Source organism: Zea mays, chromosome 7, assembly GCF_902167145.1.
Source record: "Zea mays cultivar B73 chromosome 7, Zm-B73-REFERENCE-NAM-5.0, whole genome shotgun sequence".
Classification (NCBI taxonomy): Eukaryota; Viridiplantae; Streptophyta; class Magnoliopsida; order Poales; family Poaceae; genus Zea; species Zea mays.
Window position 1 is genome coordinate 128,671,673 of NC_050102.1, and position 25,969 is coordinate 128,697,641.

The following is a 25,969-nucleotide window of genomic DNA, read 5'->3' on the forward strand; positions in this document are numbered from 1 at the left end:
CGATCGGAAAACACTTAAACCGTTACCGTTTTCATATTTTTAATCCGAAACGGAAACTTTGGAAACGGAAACGATATCGGTATTTCGAAAATATCGAAATCGAAAGTTCGGTACGAAAAATACATCGGTACCTGTCGGAACCTTAAATATAATCGGTAATCATATCAATATAAAAATATATCAATATAACAAGTTCGCAATACAACAAAGTTTACAAATATCACAAAGACCACAAGTTCACAATTCACAATATAACAAATTGATCACAAAGACTACAAGTTGAGAATATAACAGGTTGATCATAAAGATAACAAGTTCACAATATTACAAATTGATCACATAGATCACAAGTTCACAATATGATAAGTTGATCACAAAAAAAACAAGTACACAATATAACAAGTTCATCATAAAGTTCATAAAGCCTCAAGTCCACAAGTCCCAAGTTCGCAAGGTCACAAAACACATTACGGAGCAAGTATAATAAGAAACATTATGGCGCCGGATGAGGGAGAAGAAGCTGGGAATCAGGTGATACCTGGCTGGACGAGGAGGATGGCAGGATGCGTCGTCGGCTCCAGCTGCAACCGCCGCCACAAAGCCTGTCCGCCACAAACCCTACAGGCTACAGCTTGGCTCTTGGCCGTCTTGGGCTCTTAGCTGTGACTGAGCACTGGGCATAGGCAGTACCGCAGTGGGCCTCCTCTCATGGGCTAAGGACACAGACAACTGGGCTGTGTGGGCTGGAATGTACTTTGGTATTTTCGGAAATTCCGACAACGGAATCTGGTAAAATTCTGATTAAAATCGGTAACCGATGGAAACAGTCGGTAAAACGCCGTACCGATTCTGAATCAAAATTTCGACAACCGATACCGCTTTTGAAAAATACGATACCGATAAATCCGACCGAGAAAAAATGGAAACGGTTTTCGGAATTCCGAAAAATTCCGAAACCGTTTTCATCCCTAGTTGTGGGTCATTCTGTTTTCGTAAGCCATACATGGGTTATAAAAAAAGTACATGCATTGGTGGGAGGGATTAATTAAACATAAATGTGCCGTTTGATTTATATATTGATAACGTAATAGGTAACCGATAACGTTAAATAATGTTTGTTTAAGTCCAACCGTAATCGATACCACACTACAAATGAATACCGCCTTATTCAAATTTGTTACCACCGACATTTAAGCGTGAATCATTATCATTACCATTTACGTTACATTTCACGAACAAAACGGCACATAAGAGTCACGAACCATAGGATGGAGGTCCAAGGCTTTAAAGCTGCCTCCAGCAACGCTCGGTAAAGCGTTCTGTACGTTATATATAGCGGTTCTTAAGCTACTTTATGCGTCCAGCAAGCTCCTGTAAACGGTCCGGTAAAATTTGGAGGACGAAGTGCATCCGCCAAACATAGAGGTTCTGAGCTCGTTCTCTATCGCCTTGAATTGCTGGTCGCGCGTCAGGTTGGATATTTCATCCGCGACATCCGTCTCCTTCGCGGGCGTACTGACACCACCACTATGGGTACGTGGAGTTGGCCACCGAGTAGATGGCGAAGGCTGAAGAGAGAGAACAAAATTCACATAATTTGTATACATTATTTTTTGCATAATATTTATACGTTCACTAATTTGTGGTTTTGGAAAATTATTAGTTGCATCATTTTTAATGCGGCACGTTAGATCCAATTAAAATTATATGAAAACAATTAATAAATAAGATAGTTGTGTATTCTGTTAATATTGTAGCTATAGAGAACCAAATTTAGAGGACGTTGCTAGAGACTAAGATGATATAGATGACAGAATCTTTTAGAGTGTGGTGTAAAGTACAGAGAATATTTTTTTAGGGGACGAAATTTAGAGAACGTTGCTGTAGACAGCCTAAACCATTGCTTGCATCGTATACGTATACGTTCCCTTGAATAGGTTTGGAGTGAAGTAGACGTTTTCTTGTCCCGTCGCTGGTTTTGAGCCTTATATAGTAAACCGCGCACCTCTCTCTCTCTCTCCTCTCTCCTAGCCTTTCTTTCCTGGCGGCGGCGACGCCGACTACTGGGCGAGCAGCGCCGCCATACCCAGTTCGTCGGGCCCTTCGACCTTCGTCGGCAACGAGCTTCCACCAGGTACGGCCCCCCTTTCTATTCCGATCCCTGGTGTGCCTAACCTCTGACACCCACCAGTGTTTGCATGTATTATATACCTTTCGATTTTCTCTCTCTAAATTTATCGGGTGGATCCACCCCGTGGTCGACGTAGTGAATGCAAATCATGGGTTTCCCGTTGCGAGTTGCGACGCATGTAGAAGTACAAAACAATGCACGTCTTGGAATGGTACTACTGCTAGGTTTCAGGCGGGCTGCTGTAGGATGTAGTTCTGCCCTTCTGCATCGCGCATCCTGTACTTTCCTTCGTCCAATGTTCTTACTGTAGATCGGCCTCCATTTCCCTTAAGGCCCCGTTTGTTTCCTTTCATTTCGAGGAATTGGAATCTTACTAATGGAATAGGCTAATTTTTTAGAATATGACATTCCACCACTTTCCAAAGTTATCATATAAGCCTATCTCAAATTCATGCGGTGAGAGATGGAAATTGATTCTATAGATTTACATGCTAATTTTCCGATGTACAACTTATAGCACACTCTTCTACCTGCACCTCTATAACATAAATATACTATATAACTAACTCTCTCATGTGATTTAGGATAATATACAAATATATTATATATATAAATATATAAACTTAATTAGTTTTGTCTAAATTATAATTATTAAAATGGAATTCAATTCCAAGGAAACAAACGGGCCCTAAGGAAAAAGTCCAAATTACTACCTCGAAGTATGCCCCAAGTTTAGATTACCCCCTAATCCAGAGGCGGACCCAGCACCTAGGCACCGCCTAGGCTGCCTCACCGGTTCTAATACGTAGAAGCAAACAAGCAGCGTAGTATGTACATGAGGAAAGCATAGGCATGAAAGATCGTAGTGCAATCTCGTCTAGGCTATATTTAACCCCCACAATTTGCAAAACAGTCTCACTTTTCACCTTTTTAAAGAAAACCAGAACCAGTTTGACAACGTGGAACGGTTATATTTGCCATGTCAGCTATGACGTGGTAAGAACAAAATTCATCTCACATAACCACCTTATGTGTAATTAGCTCACATAACCCCCTTATATATTCAACTCATATAACCCCCTCACGTACATGGCTTTTTTTTCACAAAGTTGTGAGTGTCCTTGCCGTATTATAGTATTTGCATCCAAATCTGTCATAAACTCAAAAAATTCATATATTCGATCAAAACATTTTGCTATGGCCTGCCAAATTGTTGTGGTGGTGTTGATGCCACCCACGTAATCATGACGCTTCCTGCTGTCGAGTTATCTGCAGATTAGTGTGATCATGCAAAGAACTACAGTACGTTCCTGCAAGGAATTGTTGATGATCAGATGAGGTTTATTGATATTGTTATTGGTTGGCCTGGCAGCATGACATTCTCACGCCTGATAAAATGCTCTGGTTTTTTCAAGCTCTTTGAAGCTAGGGAACATTTGAATGGCTCTGCCAAAGTTTCAGCAGAGGGTGCAGAGATCAGGGAATTTGGCATAAACTCAAAAACTATTCAGACCTTTGATCAAAAAAATTTCCAGCAAAAAACTTAGTTCACTATTACAGCAATTATTTATTCCAGCAATAAACTTAGTTCACTATTACAATAATTATTTATTCGTAGAGGCTGTTTTCTTTCTTTCATCCTAGCTCCTTTTAGTCCCCTCATTTTTCTTTGCCATTTTTTGTGGCCTACTATCCTCCAGCACCTGATATGATAATAGTTTAGATTAGTATGCAAAGCCAAGTAATAAAATAGGAGTGTTACACAAAGTGCACTCACCTCTTTGGCTCTCTCCATAACTTTTCTGATATTACCTCCTGAGGGATTAGCTATACATGTTCTAACATTATGACCTGGTTTATGACATCGACCACATTTACCTTTGATTCCCACCCATGACAGCTTGGTCCATTTTTTATCCTCACTCGGGTCTCTTCCAAAAGTTGAAGAAAGGAACACTTGAGGCCTTAGCGCACCTCCAAAAGGGCTTTTGAAATGCTTGATATTTTAACTTCTTTCTCAAGTTAACATATATGTGTCTTGTACACATTCTGTGCTCAATATCAGGAAATAAGTCTCTGACAGCGTTAATAAGACCCTACAAAATAGTATTATGTTTATAAAACCCATGTACAGAAAATAACCAAAAGACACAAAATTTAGTAGATATCTGTACCTTTTGTTGGTCAGATATTATGGCCATCCTTTTGCAGATGGCCCAAAAACCATAACCATGAATCTTCTGTTTCTTTCTCAACCACTGCCCATGCTATGGGATAAATTTGGTTATTTGCATCTCTACCGAGGGCACATAAAAGCTCACCATTGCATGCTCCTTTGAAGAAACAACCATCCACTCCAATGACTTCCCTACACCCAGATAAGAATCCTCTTTTGCAAGCATCAAAGCAGACATAAAATCTTTGAAATACTGGCATATCATAAATAGGGGTGGATCCAAGCCATTTTTATGGTGTCATGTGACACCAATAGATTTTAGTAATCTCCATTAAAATGTATATTTGACTATTTGTTAGCACTTAAATGAGTTGATGATACTATAACTTAATAGAGATGACACCAATGGTTATTTTGTCTAGATCCGCTCCTTCATAATTAGGGTCCAAACAAACAGCAACTGTGCTCCCAGGATTGCTCCTAAGAATGTCAGCCTGGCACTCAAATATCTTGGCATATTGTCCTCTGCACGAGTTATATATTCTTCTCATGACAATACCCTTTGCTCTCTTGATCTTCGAAATTGACACATCAGCACCCATGTCAAGCAGCACTGTCTGCTTTATATACGAACTTTCCAAGATGGGTTTGCTTTGATTATGCTCTCGTATCTATCAGCTATCCTTGTCCCTGTCACCAACCTGTTGTCTTTCCTTCTCGGACAAATGTGCACATCATTAAAAGTCTTCACTTGAAACCACTCACAATTTGTCCGTTGTGAACCAAAAATGAACCAAGGGCAACCATTCCATGAACACCTAGCTCTTATTCTGTTTTTCCCATCCTTTGGGAAAAATAAGTGCCTCCTGGTTGCCAGCCCATACTTGATCAATGCATTCTTAAATTGTTTTCTACCCCTAAAGGTCATTCCAAGACAAAACTTAGGAGTGACAGCTTTACTATCATACCTTACAAACCTGCTCGCCCTCCTTGATGCTTCATCCTCATCATCATCATCATCATAACTAGCTTATTCACTTGAGTCTATCATTGGAGGGTCTGATTCACCAAAATATTCATCTTCTATGTCAGCCTCTTCGATTTGCACCCTAGAAATTGTTCCAATGTCTGTTGCAGCAGCAGTAGTAATTCGATTCTTTCTCTGATTCGTTGCTACGGTTCTAAACTCATTTGCTTCTTCGTCATCTTCTGATGTGTCTTCATCCCTTGGAATATAGTTGTGATCTTCAAATTCACTCTCATCTTCTCCAGCATATGCCTCTTCATCAACAAATTCACTATCACTTTCTCCCGCATCCGTGTTTACATTATCACCTGAAATGTTGTTTGTCTGCACAAAAATTTCAGTTACACCACCCTCTGGAATGCAATTAGCCATATAAATGCACGTTTTATTCTCATTCAACTTTTGCAATGCATTATTCACATCACCTCCAGAAAATAACCAATAGAAATCAACACTATCTTCCTCTGTCAAAGTGACATGATCACACAAGTAGCCTCTCAATTCTGGCAGTGAAATCTTGTTCTTCTCTATGTGCAATAATTCAACACGACCGTCACTGCCAACATAAATCACGGAGTATCCATCAAAATCAAAATGTCCTCCCAGGTGAAATCAAATAGGAACCATATCTCCATCCATTTTCGCTGTCAACACAATACAACAAAACTTCAGGAATAAAATTTTACCCTGAATGTATGGAACGCTAATACATCAGCGCTTTAGAAAGTGATCTGTCATGAAATAAACAATTGAGTACATATGTACAAAGTCAAATGTACATGCATCGCCACTCCTAGTGCGGCAGTGCCCAAGAGGCATTTACACAAACATCTGGCCTACGTGCAGATCGCGTACGAGAGACATGTGTGCTTAGCTCACATTCGAAGCAGCCAGACGGAAGCAAGGAAAGGCAAGGCAAAATCTAAATAAACAAGGAGATGTTTGTGTAGGCGAGGTGCGCGCTTAGCTCGCATCTAGTCTGACGATGGGAGAAAAAAAATACCTCACCGGTGAAGGCGATGAAGTCTCTGGATTCGATTAGAACAGGGAAGCAGCTGCAGAATCAGAACAGCGATGAATCACCGGTGAAGGTGTCATGTCTGGTAAGAAGGTTGTGCCTACGGTGTCTTCTCAGGATGTGGGCAGGAATGAGTGATGTTGTGTGTAAGGGTTTAAGTGCTCTAGAGTTGGGCCGTGGGCCGTGTTTAGTGCATTAATCTAGTGTCATGGTACAATTGGAGTCAGTAATGGCCTGGCAGTTACTGGCTATATAATCTGTACTAAGTATAAGTAGATATCAACCCAAATAAATAATAGATCACAATTAATAACAGCATTCACAATACAATGCATATGATAAATTAAGTTTAGTTCCATAAGTTAATCATGCAAGAGTCCTAAGTCGTTCTTGATCGTGAGCATGACTGATGTACCGGTTTTACACTCTGCAGAGGTTGTGCCTTTTACCCACAAGTCGTGTTACCCATTTGCCAAGGGATCACGACTTCCCATTCATCTCTACTGAGGAAAAGAGACATGGTACCACTACGAGGCATTTACAAAGTTCCACTAGCTTCAGAAAACCCGCTACGGTTTCTGAGAAAGGCAATATAGGAATCCCTCGTCCGAAAAGCCATCGCATCAGGATCGACCCGAGAACCTCCCTATACCGCAGCTCCTCTACCGCCCTTGCCTCTTTCGGGTAAGGTAGTTCTCTACTAGCTTTCCTAATTAGTCAGCCAAGGGCGTCCCATTCCACCCTTGTGGTCAGGGGCGGACCCAGAGCGAAATGAGAGTGAGGGCACACTTATGAAGACAAGCATTAAAACACCATAGCAGGGGCATCTAAGTTGAACTAAGTAGGGGACCTTATAGTGAAAATCTAGTATCTACTACTTGCACCAAATAAATGAGCGAGGGCCTGTGCCCTCACTCCACTATACCTAGGTCCGCCCCTGCTTGTGGTAGCACGGTTATCTTAAGTTAAGCTCCATGTTCCAATTAACACAATGACGTTGTCATGAACAATAATTAAAACAACAACATAATTGGAACATGATCATAATTCAAATGTAACATTAATCCTAAAACCAGGTAGAACAATAGCAAGTCTACCCAATAATTCATTTGTCTGCAAGGGATGGGGTAAACAAAACTAGAGAAAACCTATTAGGTCCTATCAAATTAACCTGAGCATGTCACAGTGATTAACATAGATCATTATTAGGTAAAGAATAGTGATCAAGGCCTCAAGGGCACAACTTGCCTTAGACTTGAGATCCCAGGTACCAAGTTGGTCTTCAGATTCTCGTGACCTCACTGCTACTCATAGCAATACATACAGATAGATAAAGAGTACTCCCTCCGGTGCAGTAAAAGAAGTCATCCTGCGCGTGACCGAGCGTGCACAAAAAGAAGTCATAGCGCGTGTGGGTCTAGGATTTGGACGTTGTTGCCCCTAGTAATTGCAAAAAAAAGATGCATTTAAGAGGAATCGAACTTGAGACCTCCAGTCTAGAATGCATTGGAGCTACTGCAGCAACCAATCAAGTCTGATTGTTTTAGTGACGTTAATGCACTCATATCGCTATTTAATAGGGGCAAACAGGGAAAACTCTATGATAATTAATCACTCCTTGGTATGCACAATCATGTCTTAAACGACTACCTTTACTGCACTGGAGGGAGTACATAAAAATAACAGTATACCAAACATGAGAACAAACAGCGTAAGAATATTCTACGCGATGTTATGAGATCGTAGGTTCGAAAACGACTAGTAATCAGGGTTAAAACGAGAAGGTTATAGCTTTCTAAGTTTTAGGTGATTAAACATGAGAATAATATCTTCCATCTTTTAACTCATGTGAGAAACATATTACAAAGAAATAAACAATTTAACCTTAGTATAGTTTATAACGGGATTAGATATCATATTTTAGTTATGTTATCATCATTGATAGGCTACTTTGATTAGTAAGCTTAATCTGCTAAACCTAGGTTCAAACAATTTCCACCTATAAAACTATATGATATGCCACAAATATTCTTGTCACTGCCTAGAAAATATTTTTATGAAGCCAACACAATTTGAATTGACTAAAAAGGATTTAAAATGAAATTGTTGTAAGTTATGCAAGTTTCTATTCACTTTTATATAAATTTTATACTCTAAAATAGAATCCAGAGGTTAAACTTCAAATTCTAGGGACCTTCTTGTGGTTCTCTTTCACTGTGGAAGGACGACGAGTTATTTTGTCAAAAGGGCATGGACTCTTTAGCAATTTTGCTATGCCGAAGAGGAATTGTGCGCTCAGAGTCGTCCGATTAAAAGGTGACGACACAGATTTGATCTGTGTTTATTACGAATCGGTACACAATATCGACGCACGATTAAGGATCCACAGCCGAAAGTTGCCCACGACAATGATCCACCCTGGCCATCGGATGGACGATCCACGACCCGAGTTCAATGGACGAAGGGGTAAGCAGCAGATTTAATCCTAGCCGTCCATTTCTTATCTCGTGGTCCCGTGCCGTTCTCCTTCCACCGCACGCCAGGGCACGGCGACGCACTGCCTTCGCTGTGTTCTCGCTGGCGTAAGCAAGTTCTACGTTCTAGTGCTTCTCTTCGGTAACTACTACACGTTATAGCAGGCTGAAGAATATAACGGATCAGATCGGATATTGCAACGGATCGGATATTGCAAATATCCGTCCGCAACCATATTCGTGGTTGCAACCAATATCGGTCCGCGACCATACCCGCGGGTAGAAATTTTTATCCATGCCTGTGCCCATCGGATTTCGGACGGGTTTCGGATATCCATCAGATATGACAGATAAAATCATTTATTCAACAATTCAATAGCATAATTAGTCAAATTTCTTCCCAGTTCACCATCATACACAATTAGAACTTAATAGAAGAATTATTATGGGCCTGTGGGCCTCGGTTATGGGCACTAGAGCTTGCAACAGCCAGCCGTCAGCGGTGCTACGGTCTATGAGACTTGGAAGGGGCTATGGGACACAACGCAGGAAGCCAGCAAGGCTATAAGGGGCGGCCAACACTGGAAATTAGGAGCGTTAGGCGTGGGGTTCAAGGTGTTAGAGTTTGTTCTTTACTATGTAGTAAGGGCTAGGCTAAAAAAATACACTATAGGTCGATTTCGGATATGCAACGGATAACTCGCGGGTAGAATGTAATATCCTAATCTGTGCCCACCCGACTTTGGGTCGGATTCGGGTCTGACCCACGGGTCAAAACATGTATCCATATCTGGCTCCGTCGGGTCGGATATCCGACGGATATCCAAATCCACGGATCAAATTGCCATCCCTAGGCGCTGCCCACGACTCCATGCGGCACAACGGCAGACCCCCGACACCGATGAGGAATTAGGGACAACGGGATTGATCACCGGTTCCTGCGACACCGCGCCCAGGTTACCCATGACCCGCTGATGGCCCACGACCCCACTCCGGCCACGGTCCGTCAGTCCGGGCGGAATACATTGGCGGCGGCTTGTTTTCTCCCTCCGCCACCTCTTCTCTCAGCTCTCACGCCACCTCTCTGTTTCAATGGAGCTCTCGATATTGGCGAAGAAGTCACGGCGGGTCTATATTTATGCTCAGGGCGAACCCGTTGGTGATGGGATTGGATCAGAAACCAACCCCCGATGGTTCTACGCACGGCTTGAGGGAATCGCGACTGCGTGTTCGTAACAACCCAGCTAGAGGTTGCAGCTGACCAGGGGGCCCACCAACCAGTGGTCAAAAGCAAGGCCAACACACGAGTTGGTTGCGGGTGGCTAAGGAGCTGGGTGCCTGGGCCCACTCATCAGGGACATATTTCCACATGTGACGGAGGGTTAACGAGCAAGGGGCCAGGTGGGCCAGCCGGATTTGGCCCACGCCTGGTTTTCTCTTTTTTATCTTTTTCATTTCCTGTTTTCTATTTCTTGTTTTATTTTATTTTCAAACTTGGAGTTCAGAATTCCAATTTCAAATTTGCAAATAATATGCAACAATAAAAAAATACCCAGCATGAAAATAAATAATATTAATTTATTATTTATTATCCTATTTAAGCCAATGATTTTAAGTATGCCACCTATACATACAAAAATAGACATTTTAAAGATGTAATTCCTAGTGGATAGCAAGCTTATTAAAACTATAAAACGTTGGAACGCTCATGGGTGAAATTTTGACTTTTAAACGTTTAAACTTTGTTTAAACGTAGTTTTAAATAACATAGGAAAAATACCAATATATCATAATTTCAGACAATAATATGAAGTTAAATACCAAAACAGAGAGGTTAGTGGCTTACCAAAACTTCACCCATGAGCTGGATTGAACCCCAAAAGTAACTAATAGACCGGGCCCAAAAATAGCTAATGGTCTAAAATGCATAAAACACTGCGTTTTACAGTTTAGAACGCCAAAACGCTAAAACGTTATTTCAACCTCTAATTAGAGTTTTGACGTTTAAACGTAGTTTAAACATCGTTTAAACGTAGTTTTAATAACACTGGTGGATAGAATCTTTTAGAGAGAAATTTTAAATACTTAATTTAACAAGGAAATAATTAGGTTCACATATAGACCCTTTTACACCTTTATTATGTAACATATTTTCTTTTAGGAGATGTGACCTCAAGGTAAAGGAATTCTTATTGAAAGACATCTTAATTCAAAACCTCTTTGGTGATTTTTTTGTACATCCCTAAATAAAATTTTGGGTGTTATAATTCCACACAACTTGTTGAACGATGAACGTACGTGAGCTCACCCTTGCTGTACTCACATTCCCGCCCAGGTCAAGACCAGGTACCACAAGATAAGGAGCATGAAGGATGCCGCGATGAGTTCGTGAGGTCTAGGCTGTCGTCTCCCAGTCAACTATGGTTGCGGGGATCATTATCTTCGTATGATGTAATTATTTAGCTATTTTGTATAGAACTTCTATTAAATAGTAAATATGTGATATTCGTTTCTGTACAATGAGTCATTATATGTGTGAGACTTGATCCTAAGACACATTTAATTTGCGCCTGTATTTGCCCTTAAATTCGGGTGTGACAGAAGTGGTATCAGAGCCGATCCTCGCGGTTTCACGGGCATGTGTGGGCTAGGGGTTCGGGTATATAGCGCATGACGCATGTGGGCCCGAAGTGGTCACATGGCATGCCATATGATGACACTAGACATACAAACGTGGCTAAGAGGGGAGGTTCCTAACTTGGGGTTGACTGACGAGGACGTCGGTCTTCTAAGAGGGGTGGATTGTGATATCCTGGACCCGATGGATGATGATATCCTAGCCCAAGACTTAATAGAATTAATAGAGTACTCATACCAACAAGGTACATCTTCTTTTCGGAAGTCTATCTCGAAAGAACCTCCAAGTTAAACGTGTTTGGCGTGGAGCAATTTGGGATGAGTGACTGACCGATATGTTTTCTCGGGTGCACATGAGTGAGGACAAAGTACGCACAAAAGACTTGTGTTGGTCTGTGGGGATGGTCTATGATCCTAGAGGGCTGCCAGGTGTAAGTACCGCCGGTCCGGGAGTGGACGTGGTGTTACAAGAGATGGTGTTGCTGAAGCTACAACCATATGCTCAGAAAACCGTGGTAAACCGCCCTTGTCCGAAGTTGGCCTTCAATTGTTTTTGGTCCTTTCAAAGTGTTGGCTAAGATTGGTGCTGTTGCTTACAAATTGGATCTACCAGACATTGCTCATGTTCATCCTCTGTTTCATATTTCGCAACTGAAACCATATCATCCATCGTATACTCCGGTCTTCACTACTTTTCCTCCATTGGTGGACCTCTCAAGGACTGGCATTGTTCCTGAAGAAATTCTTGACCGATGTCTGTGCGCAAAGGCAATCAAGCTGTTCCACAAGTTCTTATTCGGTGGTTTGGTGTTTGTCAAGGGCGTCGGGCCCGAGGGTAGGAGGACCGCGGCTCCGAAGATCGTAACCGCCGTCCGTGTTGCCGACCGGGTTATGCCCCCAGGAACGGCGTTCTTCGTCAACGGGTTATGCCCCCTGTTGCCGACTAGAGAGAGATAGATGGAGAATGAGATAAATCTTTCTTGTCCTCATCACGAGTGCTTACAGGGGGTATATAAGGCCATATGCCAGGGCTGCTAAAGGAAAGCCACTAATCACTCTTATTCCCTTCTAAATCTAGCCCGGACTAATAAGGGAAAGCCCTCAATCACTAATCACTCTTATTCCCTTCTAAATCTAGCCCGGACTAATAAAGGAAAGCCATCAATCACTAATCACTCTTATTCCTTCTAAATCTAGCCCGGACTAATAGGAAGGCCATCAATCACTTTTATTCTTTCTAGATCTAGCCGCTAGGCCTGGCTGCCTGCTGGATCAGGCGCCCTACGCGCTCAGCCGCGCGCCGCACGTCGCGTGCCCTATGACGCCGTGTGTACGTATTTCCGTACATCACATCTCTCCCCTCCTCGAGAGGCAGCTCGTCCTCGAGCTGAAAGAGTGGGTATGAAGCGCGGAACGTGTCCACATCCTCCCAGGTGGCCGATGCCGGAGAGGCTCCCTGCCAGCGAATGAGGACCTGCCGAACTCCCCTGAGTAGCCGCATCTTGACTGCTTGCTCTGGCTTTGGAATAACCGCGCCGTGGCGAACCAGAGGTAGAGCTGGAGGCTCTTGCGGAGGCACGCCATGGAACTTCTTGAGAAGCCCCACGTGGAAGACGTCGTGGAGGCGAGCTTGAGGAGGCAGGGCCAGGCGGACAGCCACGGCGTTGATGCGCTCGACGACGCGGTAAGGGCCGTAGAACTGCGGCTTCAGCTTGCCAGCCGACGAGTCGGGCATGGAGGCAGTCGGGCGCTGGCGTAGACGAAGCAACACCCACTCGCCTACCTGCACGTCGATGTCACGGTGCAGACGATCATAATGATGTTTCTGGACAGCCTAGGCCTGCTCCAGCCGGTGACGGATATCTGCCAGGAACTCCGCGCGCTCCTCCAAAGTCCTGGCCACCGCAGGCACCCGCGTTGCCCCCTGCTCGTAGGAGCGCAGTGAGGGAGGGTCGCGGCCATAGACGACGCGGAACGGCGTGTCGCGTAGGGACGACTGAAAAGCGGTGTTGAAGATATATTCCGCCCACGGGAGCCAGCGCAGCCAGTCGCGAGGTCGGTCTCCCGTCAAGCACCTGAGATACATGATGATGACCTTGTTCGCCGATTCGGACTGGCCGTCTGACTGGGGATGAAATGCCGTGGTCATCTGTAGCTTGGTACCGCTCAAGCGCATCAGCTCGCTCCATAAGTTGGAGGTGAACACCGAGTCCCGGTCAGAGACGATCGACTGGGGAATGCCGTGGAGACGGACGATGTCGGTGAAGAATGCCTGCGCCACAGACTCGGTCGTGTATGGGTGCGCCAGGGGAACGAAATGTGCATACTTGCTGAAGCAGTCTATCACCGTGAAGATGACGGTCTTGCCGCGGACGCGAGGCAGCGCTTCGAGGAAATCCATGGTGATGTCCGTCCATACCCCTTGCGGCACCGGCAGGGACAACAGCAAGCCGGCTGGGTGCTGATGGTCGGGCTTGTTGCGTTGGCAGACTGCACAGCCACGAATCAGATCCTGCACCACACGTTTCATGTGAGAAAAATGGAAGTCGCGCCGGAGTCAGTGCAGGGTGCGCTGTACGCCCTCATGGCCTTCCTCATGGACAGCCACCAAGATCTCCTGGAGCAGCGGGGAGGCGGGCTGAATGTACAGCCGGCCCGCATAGTGGACGAGGCCGTCGGTTAGTGCCAGGGCCGCGACCTGGCGCCGCTGCTGATGTCGTGCTGTAGGGCAGCGAGCGTGGGGTCGACGGTGTGTGCCTGACGGAGCCGATCTATGAAGTCGAAGCGTGGTCCGGACAAGGCCAGCACCAAGCCCTCCTCCGGTGTGTCGCGGCGTGAGAGCGCGTCCGCGACGGCATTGGTGTGTCCCGGCTTGTACTCGACGGAGAAGTCGAAGCCGAGAAGTTTGCCCACCCAGTGGTGTTGTGGTATGGTGGACAGCCTCTGATCCAGCAAGTACTTGAGGCTGTAGTGATCGGTCTTGACTTCGAAACGGCGCCCCCAGAGGTAGGGCCTCCAATGGCGGATTGCCTGGACTAGGCCGATCAGCTCTCGCTCATAGGCGGCGAGAGCGCGGTGACGAGGCGCCACGGGCCGACTGAAGAAGGCCACGGGGTGGCTGTCCTGGACCAGCACCGCCCCAAAGCCGTGGGACGAAGCGTCGCATTCGACGACGAACGTCTTGGAGAAGTCTGGCATGGCGAGTACCGGGGCCGACGTGACTGCCTCCTTTAGAGCGGCGAAGGCAGCCGCCGTCTTGTCCGACCACAGGAACCCGTCCTTCTTGAGCAGGGCGGTCAGCGGCGCGGAGATTGTGCCATAGTTGTGCACGAATTTCCGGTAGTACCCGGCGAGACCGAGGAAGCCGCGAACCGCGCGTGCCGACCGCGGCTGCTGCCAGTCTCGCACCGCCTGCACCTTGGCGGGGTCCATGGCGACTCCGGCTGCCGAGACGACATGTCCCAGGTACGCGACGGAGGAGGCCGCGAAAGCGCACTTAGAGCGCTTGACGAAGAGCTGGTGCTGCTGAAGCGCGCCGAAGACAGCACGCAGGTGACGAAGGTGGTCCGCCCACGTGCGACTGTAAATCAAAATGTCGTCAAAAAACACCAGCACGAAGCGACGGAGGAAGGGGCGCAGGACATCGTTCATCATGACCTGGAACGTGGCGGGAGCGTTGCACAGCCCGAACGCCATGACCAGGAACTCGTAGAGGCCGTCATGTGTGCGGAACGCCGTCTTGTGCACGTCACTCGGCCGCATGCGGACCTGGTGGTACCCGGAGCGCAAGTCGAGCTTGGTGAAGAAGCATGCCCTGTGGAGCTCGTCCAGCAGCTCGTCGACGACTGGGATAGGGAATGCGTCCTTGATCGTGAACGCGTTAAGCGCCCGGTAGTCGACGCAGAAACGCCACGACCCGTCCGGCTTCTTGACGAGGAGGACCAGGGACGAGAACGCGGAGTCGCTGCGACGCACGATGCCTTGTGCGATCATCGCTGCACATTGTCGCTCCAACTCATCTTTGTGGGCCGCCGGGTAACGGTACGGCCGGACCGCTACCGGCAGCGTGCCCGACTTAAGAACGATGTTGTGGTCACGCGCACGCGGCGGTGGCAGTGCTGAGGGCTCGGCGAAGAGGCCACCGAACGTGGTCAGCAGCTCCTCCAGCAAGGCTTCGGGCGCCGTGATGTTGTCGAGGCGCGGTGTGCGGCGGGCGGCCACGTCCTCCCAGCAGACGGAGCGGCCATGGCGTGTGAAGGCCACGGTGCGCGTGGTGAAGTCCCACACCATCTTGCCTAGCGTGACCATCCACTGGGTGCCAAGGACGACGTCGTAGCCGGCCAGTGGCATCACGTAGAGGTCGACGCAAAAGTCCTCGCCTGCGATGGTGATCGGGGCCTGACGGAGAACACCCGGGCAGGCGATGCGCTCGCCATTCGCCACGGTGGTCGTGAGGCGTGGGCTGGTCTGGACAGCAAGCCCCGTGCGTGACGCTGCGGCCTCGGCGATGAAGTTATGCGTGGAGCCAGTGTCCAGAAGGGCGGTCAGCGTCACGGCGCCCACTTGCACGCGCACCTGCATGGAGTCACAAATGGGCATACCAGCCACAACGCGAAGGGAGAACAATGGTGCGGAGGTGTCGACGGCGTCAGCCTCCTGGGCAGCGTCCTCCAACTTGAAGCCGTCAATATAGAAGACGCGGCGACACACCCGATTGTGCCCGCTGGAGCACGACTCATTACAATTGTAACACAAGCCAAGACGACGACGTTCCGCCTGCTCCTCCGTTGTAAGGCGCTTGGCAGCCCCAGCTGTGCCGCGTGGAGGAGGCGCCGGGAGGGCCAGCTGCTGTGCTGGAAGAACCGGTACGAGGAGCACCGGAGGCGCGCCGGCCGCTGGCAGCGCTGGCCGTGTAGGTAGAGCGGGCAGGGCCGCGCGCGGGGCCGCCCGGCCGAGGAGGGGGGCTGAGCCGGTCCAGCTCCACCAGCTCTAGCATCCTGGCCAGGCTCATGGCTGCGGCCAGGGATTCCGGCGCGTGAACGCGGACCTGATGGCTCAGCGGCGGCAGCAGCCCACCTGTGTACAGCTGTACGCGCTGGCTTTCCTGCAGCCGGCCAGCACGCGAAAGAAGCGCCTGGAAGCGGTTGGAGTATTCTTCCACCGATCCCGTGCATCGGCACTCCGTCAGCTCGAACAGCGGCGCCGATCTCAGCGCCGGTCCGAACCGAAGGTTGAGGAGTTCCTTGAAGCGACCCCAGGGCGGCGTGCCCTCATCCTCCTGGAGTTGGAGGAACCACAGCTGTGCCACGTCGTCCATGTTGTAAGACGCCATCCATACCTTTTCCTCCGGCATGGTGCGTTGATGTCGAAAGTACGACTCACACTTGTTGATGAAGATCAGCGGGTCGGACTTGCCGTCATAGCGCGGGAACTCCATCCTCTGGAACTTCGGCGGGTGATCCGTGCGGTGCTGCCCATCTTGGTGGCCGCCGTAGTCGGCCGCGGAGGCGACCTTCTCCTGCATGATATCCATGTCGGACTGCATCTTGGACATGTTGGAGGACAGGGTCTGTAGCATCTTCATGACATCGGCCATGGAGGGTTGAGCGCCGTCACCCATGTTGATGAACCTAGACGTAGCGGTGGACGGGGAGGTGGGGGCTGGTGGTGGTGGTGCGGCTGCGGTGGCGGAAGGGCTGGGGGTGGTGGTGGGGGATCACCGACTTCCTGATACCAGGTTGTCAAGGGCGTCGGACCCGGGGGTAGGAGGACCGCGGCTCCGAAGATCGTAACCGCCGTCCGTGTTGCCGACCGGGTTATGCCCCCAGGAACGACGTTCTTCGTCAACGGGTTATGCCCCCTGTTGCCGACTAGAGAGAGATAGATGGAGAATGAGATAAATCTTTCTTGTCCTCATCACGAGTGCTTACAGGGGGTATATAAGGCCATATGCTAGGGCTGCTAAAGGAAAGCCACTAATCACTCTTATTCCCTTCTAAATCTAGCCCGGACTAATAAGGGAAAGCCCTCAATCACTAATCACTCTTATTCCCTTCTAAATCTAGCCCGGACTAATAAAGGAAAGCCATTAATCACTAATCACTCTTATTCCTTCTAAATCTAGCCCAGACTAATAGGAAGGCCATCAATCACTTTTATTCTTTCTAGATCTAGCCGCTAGGCCTGGCTGCCTGCTGGATTAGGCGCCCTACGCGCTCAGCCGCGCGCCGCACGTCGCGTGCCCTGTGACGCCGTGTGTACGTATTTCCGTACATCACATGTTCCAGTGGAATCCGCAACTTGGGAATACTATTATGTGTTGAAGAACCGTTTTCCAAAAGCCATCGCTTGGGGATAAACAGATACTGAGGCCGAGGAATTGTCATGTCTGGTAAAAAGGTTGTGCCTACTGTGTCTTCTCAGGATGTGGGCGGGAATGAGTGGTGTTGTGTGTAAGGGTTTAAGTGCTCTAGAGTTGGGCTGTGGCCATGTTTAGCGCATTAATCTAGTGTCATGGTACAATTGGAGTCTGTAATGGCCTGGCAGTGACCGGCTATATAATCTGTAGTTAGCCAGTTGGCAGGATATGAAAAGAATAAACTAGTAAAACAGAATCGTAACAAACTTACCTCGAGTTGTTGCGTTCTGAACCTCGAAGTTTGCAGGATATGAAAAGAATAAACCAGTGAAACAGAATCGTAACAAACTTACCTCAAGTTGTTGCGTTCTGAACCTCCAACGAACTCACGCCTCGGCAGTGGCTCGTCGGCGGCCACGGGGCGTCACAGAAGGCAATGGATCAGAGCCACCACCAGTACAGCCTTCAATGATCTCTAACAAACTTGATGAGGCAACGAGGAAACCAATCTGTTTATGATTCCTGATAACTCGGACAACACGTGACTTTCTTTTTTCTAATTTTAATATATGTTTTTTCCTGCCAAGTCATATCCTATGTGTCTCCACGTCATCAAATTGGTTCTGGTTTTCTTTAAAAGGTGAAAAGTGAGACGGTTTTGCAAATTTGTGGGGGTTAAGTAGGTTAATTAATAGATTAGGGGGTAATCTAAATTTGGGGCATACTTCGAGGTAGTAATTTGGACTTTTTCCTTTCCTTTAACAGTACAGTGCAACCCGTTACTGTACTTGGAAGGAACCACAGGTTCCACTCTATCTAATTTTTCCAACCGTCCGATGTAAGAACAATAATTACGGGGCGTACAGCAGCCGTCCGGCTACTTCCTCTAACTGTCGAAAAGGGCTCCGTGCTGCCTGTGTGTGCGGGCTTACCGACGCTCTCCATCAAGGGCCTCCCACCACACCAGAAACTTGAATGGTCGGGATACGGTAGAAGATCTCACATGTGAACATATTGTTATTATGCAACTTATGTTATACCCTTCGAATTTAATTTGAAGCTGGTTCTTGGTCCGCTAATTCTAGGCTCCGGCTCTGAATTGGTTTCTCCTAATTTTGAACAATTACGTCTACATGAACGGATGTCTCTTATTTTTTACAAACACTGTAAAATTTCTAATATGAGTGTGAGCAAGTACCCGTGGTTCAATTCTATTTATCTTTCTTATAATTGTCCAGCCATGCAGATGCAGACTTCAAGCTCTAATGATGTCTATCATTTTGTTTTTAGAGCTCCTTCCCTGATACATGCTTGTGCATGTCAAAGTTAATAAAACTTCTATATATTTTTTATTTTATTGTTGTTTTCTATTCAGAAGCCATTACAGTACCATGGAGGAACCTCTGTTGGACCATGAATCTTCTTCCTTATCTGAAGCAACAGGTCGTAGATCACTTTTCTCAGATGCTGGATTGTTTAGTAATATCACCTTTTCTTGGATGGGTCCTTTACTTGATCTTGGCAAGAGGAAAACACTAGACCTTCATGATGTGCCATTCTTGGATGACAGTGACAGTGTCCACGGAATCACCCCTAAGTTTAAATCAAAGATTGCCTCGATTTCTGCCACAGGGCAATACACTGATGTTACAACAGTTAAGTTAGTCAAATCTCTTGTGCTCACAACATGGAAGCTAATCATTATCACTGCAGTTTATGCCCTAATCCGTACCGTTACTTCATATGTTGGTCCCTATCTCATCGAGCACTTCGTTGACTACTTAAATCAAAGCACACGATCCACTAAAAGAGGATACCTTTTGGTGTTGGCATTTGTTGCTGCACAGCTGATGGAAGGTCTCTCATCAAGGCATTTGCTCTTTAGATCTCAACAATTAGGCTTGCGCGTGCATTCTGCTCTTATTGCAATTATTTACCAAAAGGGTCTTGCCCTCTCCAGCCAATCCAAGCAAGGTAGTTCAAGCGGGGAGCTGATCAATGTTGTGAACATTGATGCTGAGCGAGTAGGAGATTTCAATTGGTCTCTGCATGAACTTTGGCTGCTCCCAGTGCAAATTAGTCTCGCAATGATTATCTTATACTCTACTCTTGGCTTGGCATCATTCGCTGCCCTTGCTGCCTGTGTTTTGACAATGTTGGCTAACATACCTTTGGGGCGGATTGAGCAAAATTACCAGGAGAAAACTATGAATGCCAAGGATGCTAGAATGAGTGCTATGTCTGAGATATTACAGAACATGCATATTCTCAAGCTTCATGGTTGGGAATTGGTTTTCTTGTCAAAGATTAAAGAGATAAGGAAGGTTGAGATGAACTGGGTAAAGAAATATGTCTACACCTCATCAATGCTTATATCTGTATTTTTTTGTGCCCCTGCATTTGTTGCTATGATCACTTTTGGAACTTGTATAATTATCGGCATCCCATTAGAAACAGGGAAAGTATTATCTGCTCTAGCAACATTTAGGCAGTTGCAAGGTCCGATTCACAGTCTGCCAGACGCGATCTCATCAATCATTCAGACAAAAGTATCACTTGACAGGATATGTTCATTTCTCTGCCTTGAGGAATTAGCAAGTGATGCAGTAACTAAGCTTCCGAGTGGTAGCACCGATATATCCATTAAGGTGAGAAATGGTAGCTTCTCCTGGCAAAAATTCTCTCAGGTGCCTACTCTCCAAGATCTGGACTTGTGTGTGCAACAAGGAACTAGAGTTGCTATCTGTGGAACTGTTGGATCGGGTAAGTCAAGCTTATTGTCTTGCATACTTGGTGAGATACCGAAGTTATCTGGAGAGGTTCAAACTTGTGGTACAATTGCTTGTGTTAGCCAATCACCATGGATACAAAGTGGGACAATTGAAGAAAACATACGTTTTGGTACACAAATGAACAGGGAAAGGTACAAAAATGTCCTTGAGGCATGCTGTTTAAATAACGATTTGGATATATTACCTTTGGGTGACCAAACAATTATAGGAGAAAGAGGAATCAACTTAAGTGGTGGACAAAAACAGAGGATACAGATTGCCCGTGCTTTGTATCAAGATGCTGATATCTTCCTATTTGATGATCCATTTAGTGCAGTTGATGCTCGCACTGGACTGCACTTGTTCAAGGTATGTTTTGACATTTAATGCACTGTATCGATACTAGTCTTAGTTATGACATTTGGTACTTAATAATCCTAATTATATGAAGTGATCTTTTTACATCGTAATGTTGCAATTGCAACATTCATTTTCCATTTATTTCCCTATTTGTTTTCCAATTCAGTATTTGTATTATTCTTACTTATTATGAACATCTATTTTAGTCCTGGGGTAGTAAGTTTATTTTTAATCCATCTTGAATGAGAGTTATTAATTATTTCTTGTCTCTAGCTATAGCAGATGGTTTCATAATTCTTTCAAGGGGTTGCCTACATGGTTCATATTTGATCTACCTTTGTACTAGCAAAATATCGAGTTTTGTTAGGGACACTCCACCTGTTTTTTTCTTTACACCAACAATACCTGAGAAATGGACCATATAATGACTACATAAGCTAATTGACTTTTATTATAACTAACTGTAACGAAGGTTTGAGTGGAAATGCTGCTGTTAGAAGGTCTAGAACACAAGGTACACTCTGAGGTAGACGCTCGAAGTCAGAAAAGGAAGGACAAAACAGCAGTTAGCCTACAAAGTAGGGGCGTTGGTGCAATTACCCTTTTAACGTGGAGTGTCCTTGAGCATTATTTTGAGGTTCAAAAGATTATATGTTGCTATTGTGTGAAACTTATATGGCTATAACTTGTATATTGCAGGAGTGCTTGCTAGAATTTTTAGCTTCAAAAACTGTTATATATGTTACCCATCATGTTGAATTTTTACCTTCAGCTGATCTTATCCTGGTAAGCCAGTAACAATTGTCTACTTTATTATTTTATGATGCATGCAACAAACTTTTCATCTTTCCACTTGTCTCACCTTTCAGGTCATGAGAGATGGAAAAATAACACAGTCAGGGGATTACACTGAAATTCTGAAATCTGGAGAAGATCTCTTGGAATTAGTTGCATCCCATAAAGATGCCTTATCAACTTTAGACATGCTGGAGCGCCCTATTGAAAATTTTGAGAGTACATATCATCCTGGTGGCAATGAAAGTAACCTGTTTATAGCGGGGGATAAGAAAGACCAGAACGAGGAAGGAGATATTCAAAATGGTCAGCTAGTACAAGAAGAAGAGAGGGAGAAAGGCCGGGTTGGATTTATTGTCTACTGGAAGTATATTATGATGGCATATAATGGAGCACTTGTGCCACTTATTTTGCTAGCTCAGATAATTTTCCAAGTTCTTCAAATTGGATGCAATTTCTGGATGGCTTGGGCAGCACCAATATCTGAAAATGTGAATCCTCCAATCAGTAGTTTGCAGATGGTAAATGTGTACTTTGCATTAGCAATTGTTAGCTCATTGTGCATATTCATTCGATCACATCTTCTTGTCATGACCGGATGTAAGACTGCTAATATTCTATTTGAGAACATGCACAACTGCATTTTCCGAGCACCAATGTCTTTCTTTGACTCCACACCTAGTGGGCGAATCTTGAACAGAGTAAGTACATTCAGAATGTTATTTTTAAGGACATGGAATTAGTGTGTCTTTTTCTTTTTTATTATGTTATTGCTGAAATTTAAAACAAACTGTAGGCTTCCACAGATCAAAGCACAGTGGATACAAGAATTTTTGACCTGATGGGCTATCTTCTATTTCCTGCTATTGAGATTCTAGGAACAGTTATTCTGATGTCACATGTTGCATGGCAAGTCTTCATAGTTTTTGTCCCCATTATTACTGCATCGCTGTGGTATCAGGTAAATTATATATGAATTATAATTGTATTGGTTTTCTATTTTTAAAACTGATGGTGCCAATTTTCTCATTGATGTTCACACACTCCAACTTTTAGCAATACTACATAGATGCAGCTAGAGAGTTGCAAAGGTTGGTTGGAGTTTGCAGGTCCCCCGTGCTTCAACATTTTTCTGAATCAATGGCTGGCTCAAATATAATTAGATGCTTTCAAAAGGAAAGACAATTTATCCGTTATATTGGATATTTGGTGGATAATTTATCTCGACCAAGTTTGTATAATGCAGCCGCAATGGAATGGTTGTGCTTTCGTTTGGATATGCTTTCATCCTTTGTTTTTTCCTTCACATTGATACTTCTGGTCTCTTCACCATCTGCTTTAATTGACCCAAGTAAGCATATTATTTCTCTAGCAAGATCAATATTGTTCTTCTTAGTGTTCTAACGTGCTGATAATATTTTGTACAGAGACTGCTGGTCTTGCGGTCACTTATGGACTAAGCCTCAATATGCTACAAGGGTGGGCTATTGCTGTCCTCTGCAGTTTGGAAAATAGAATGATATCAGTGGAAAGAATGTTGCAGTATACGACTATTCCTTCAGAACCACCACTTACAATATCAGAACGCCAACCAAATAGACAGTGGCCAACAAAGGGCGAAATTAAGTTTCTTAACCTCCATGTTTGTCTCTTCAACTTTACGCACTACCCTTATTCAATTTGTGTAATTGTTATTGTGCTCACATCAGTATTTATGAAACTAGACAGCTTTAGGTGTAGTAAATGCTAACTGTTGTAAAGCAACCAATTTCATTATAAGGATTATTCTAATATTAACATGTCCTTTTGGTTTTTATGTTCCTGTTGTTAACAGAACTGCAGCCTTTAATACTTAATATTTTCCCAGAATATTCCAGAAAACCAAAACTTGTCTTGAGGTGGAAAACAAGTGTAATTGATAACTGATTTAGTAGAGCGTGTTATATGCTGCAGGTTCGATATGCACCGCAGCTGCCTTTTGTTCTAAAAGGCCTGACGTGCACCTTACTCGGAGGAAAGAAGACAGGTATTGTTGGTAGAACAGGTGGTGGCAAATCAACCTTGATTCAGGCACTATTTCGCATTGTGGACCCATGTATTGGCCAAGTGTTTATAGATGGCACTGACATCTGCACCATTGGACTACATGACCTCCGGACAAGATTGAGCATCATTCCACAAGATCCTGTTATGTTTGAGGGGACCCTGCGAACCAATATTGACCCCCTTGGGGAGTACAGTGACGAGAAAATCTGGGAGGTACATTCCAATCGCTAAATTTATTTCATTTCTCTTAAAAAGTGTTCCATTCTGCACCTAATACATGCGCTCTCCAGGCATTGGATTCATGTCATCTTGGGGATGAAGTTAGAAAGAACGAGCTTAAGCTTGACTCTACAGGTTTGATACCTGCCAGGTCTCCGGACACTGCTCTATGGTGTCGAAGCCCTAACATGTTCTTTGGTTGTCAAATGTAGTGACAGAAAGGGGCAAAAACTGGAGCACAGGTCAGCGTCAACTTGTGTGTCTGGGAAGGGTGATTCTGAAACGGAGGAAGATCTTGGTTTTGGATGAGGCAACTTCATCCGTGGATCCAATTACAGACAGCTTGATTCAAAAAACCTTAAAGAAACCTTAAAGTCTTGCTTCTGGATAACGGTCAGTATGCCCCTGACTTACGAGCCAAAATTATGTTCGCATTTATTACTTCTCACGCTTGAACAATGTCCATGTTGTAAAACAGGTGAAATTGCAGAGCATGACGCCCCAGCAAAACTGCTAGAGGACAGTTCATCCCTATTCTCCAAACTTGTATCTGAGTATACCATGGGATCTGATAAGTGGCGAATGCAAGAAAGCAGCTAAATCAATACTCTACAGATAATACAGGACAAACGCCCTAGGAAGTGTGAGTATCTACGTGTTACCAATTTTATAGCTTAATAAAAAGATTTTTTAAAAAAAAAAAAACTATGAATATCCATATTCCCCAAGGCCCTTGGAAGTGTGATATATTTGTTTCATTGTATATACATGAAACTTCTTTCCTTGGATATTTCCGGAGCCAGAATTCAGAGCATCTACTTGTGCAGCAAAGTTCTTCCAACGTCACCACCACTAGGATGTGCCTGGTGTTGCGCCCAATTGCAGTTTGTGAATATAGGCGACGATTTTTTTTGTTTTAGCACAAAAATACTAATATTTTGATAATTTTGTTTCCAAACTAAATAGGTGGCCACTAGCGTAGCGGTTAAAACTGCTATACAATCAAAATTTTCACGTAATCGTCGTACAATCAAACTACCAAAATTTATAACTGTACTTAATTATTTCTTTTACCAATATATTAACTTGTAAGTTCTATCTGATGTTAATAGATATAAAAAGGAAAAAATATCTAATATAAAGGATTAACAAAAGTTTGTGACGCGAAACTACAATATCCCTTTAATATTTAGGAACGTTTTACTTTTAGATACTCCCTACAAATGTTTCCTACGTCGCTTTATGGAACTTCATGGAACTATTTGGCTACTCTATCGAATCAAGCAACTGTTGAACTGCTGTAGCTACAATATATAGAGATAAAACACCAAAAAACTGATATGTGAATCACTAGCGGTGTCCGAAGAGCAGTCAAAATGGCACAGATGAATCGTTGTTGGTAGGGGTGAACATGGTCGGAAACGATCGGAAAACACTTAAACCGTTACCGTTTTCATATTTTTAATCCGAAACGGAAACTTTGGAAACGGAAACGATATCGGTATTTCGAAAATATCGAAATCGAAAGTTCGGTACGAAAAATACATCGGTACCTGTCGGAACCTTAAATATAATCGGTAATCATATCAATATAAAAATATATCAATATAACAAGTTCGCAATACAACAAAGTTTACAAATATCACAAAGACCACAAGTTCACAATTCACAATATAACAAATTGATCACAAAGACTACAAGTTGAGAATATAACAGGTTGATCATAAAGATAACAAGTTCACAATATTACAAATTGATCACATAGATCACAAGTTCACAATATGATAAGTTGATCACAAAAAAAACAAGTACACAATATAACAAGTTCATCATAAAGTTCATAAAGCCTCAAGTCCACAAGTCCCAAGTTCGCAAGGTCACAAAACACATTACGGAGCAAGTATAATAAGAAACATTATGGCGCCGGATGAGGGAGAAGAAGCTGGGAATCAGGTGA

At 44.7% G+C, this 25,969-nt stretch overlaps 1 pseudogene; it reads left to right on the forward strand.

Moving 5' to 3' along the window:
• The first annotated feature begins 1,980 nt into the window (after positions 1-1,980).
• On the forward strand, positions 1,981-24,826 carry LOC109941151 (ABC transporter C family member 3-like; annotated as a pseudogene).
• Positions 24,827-25,969: the final 1,143 nt, after the last annotated feature.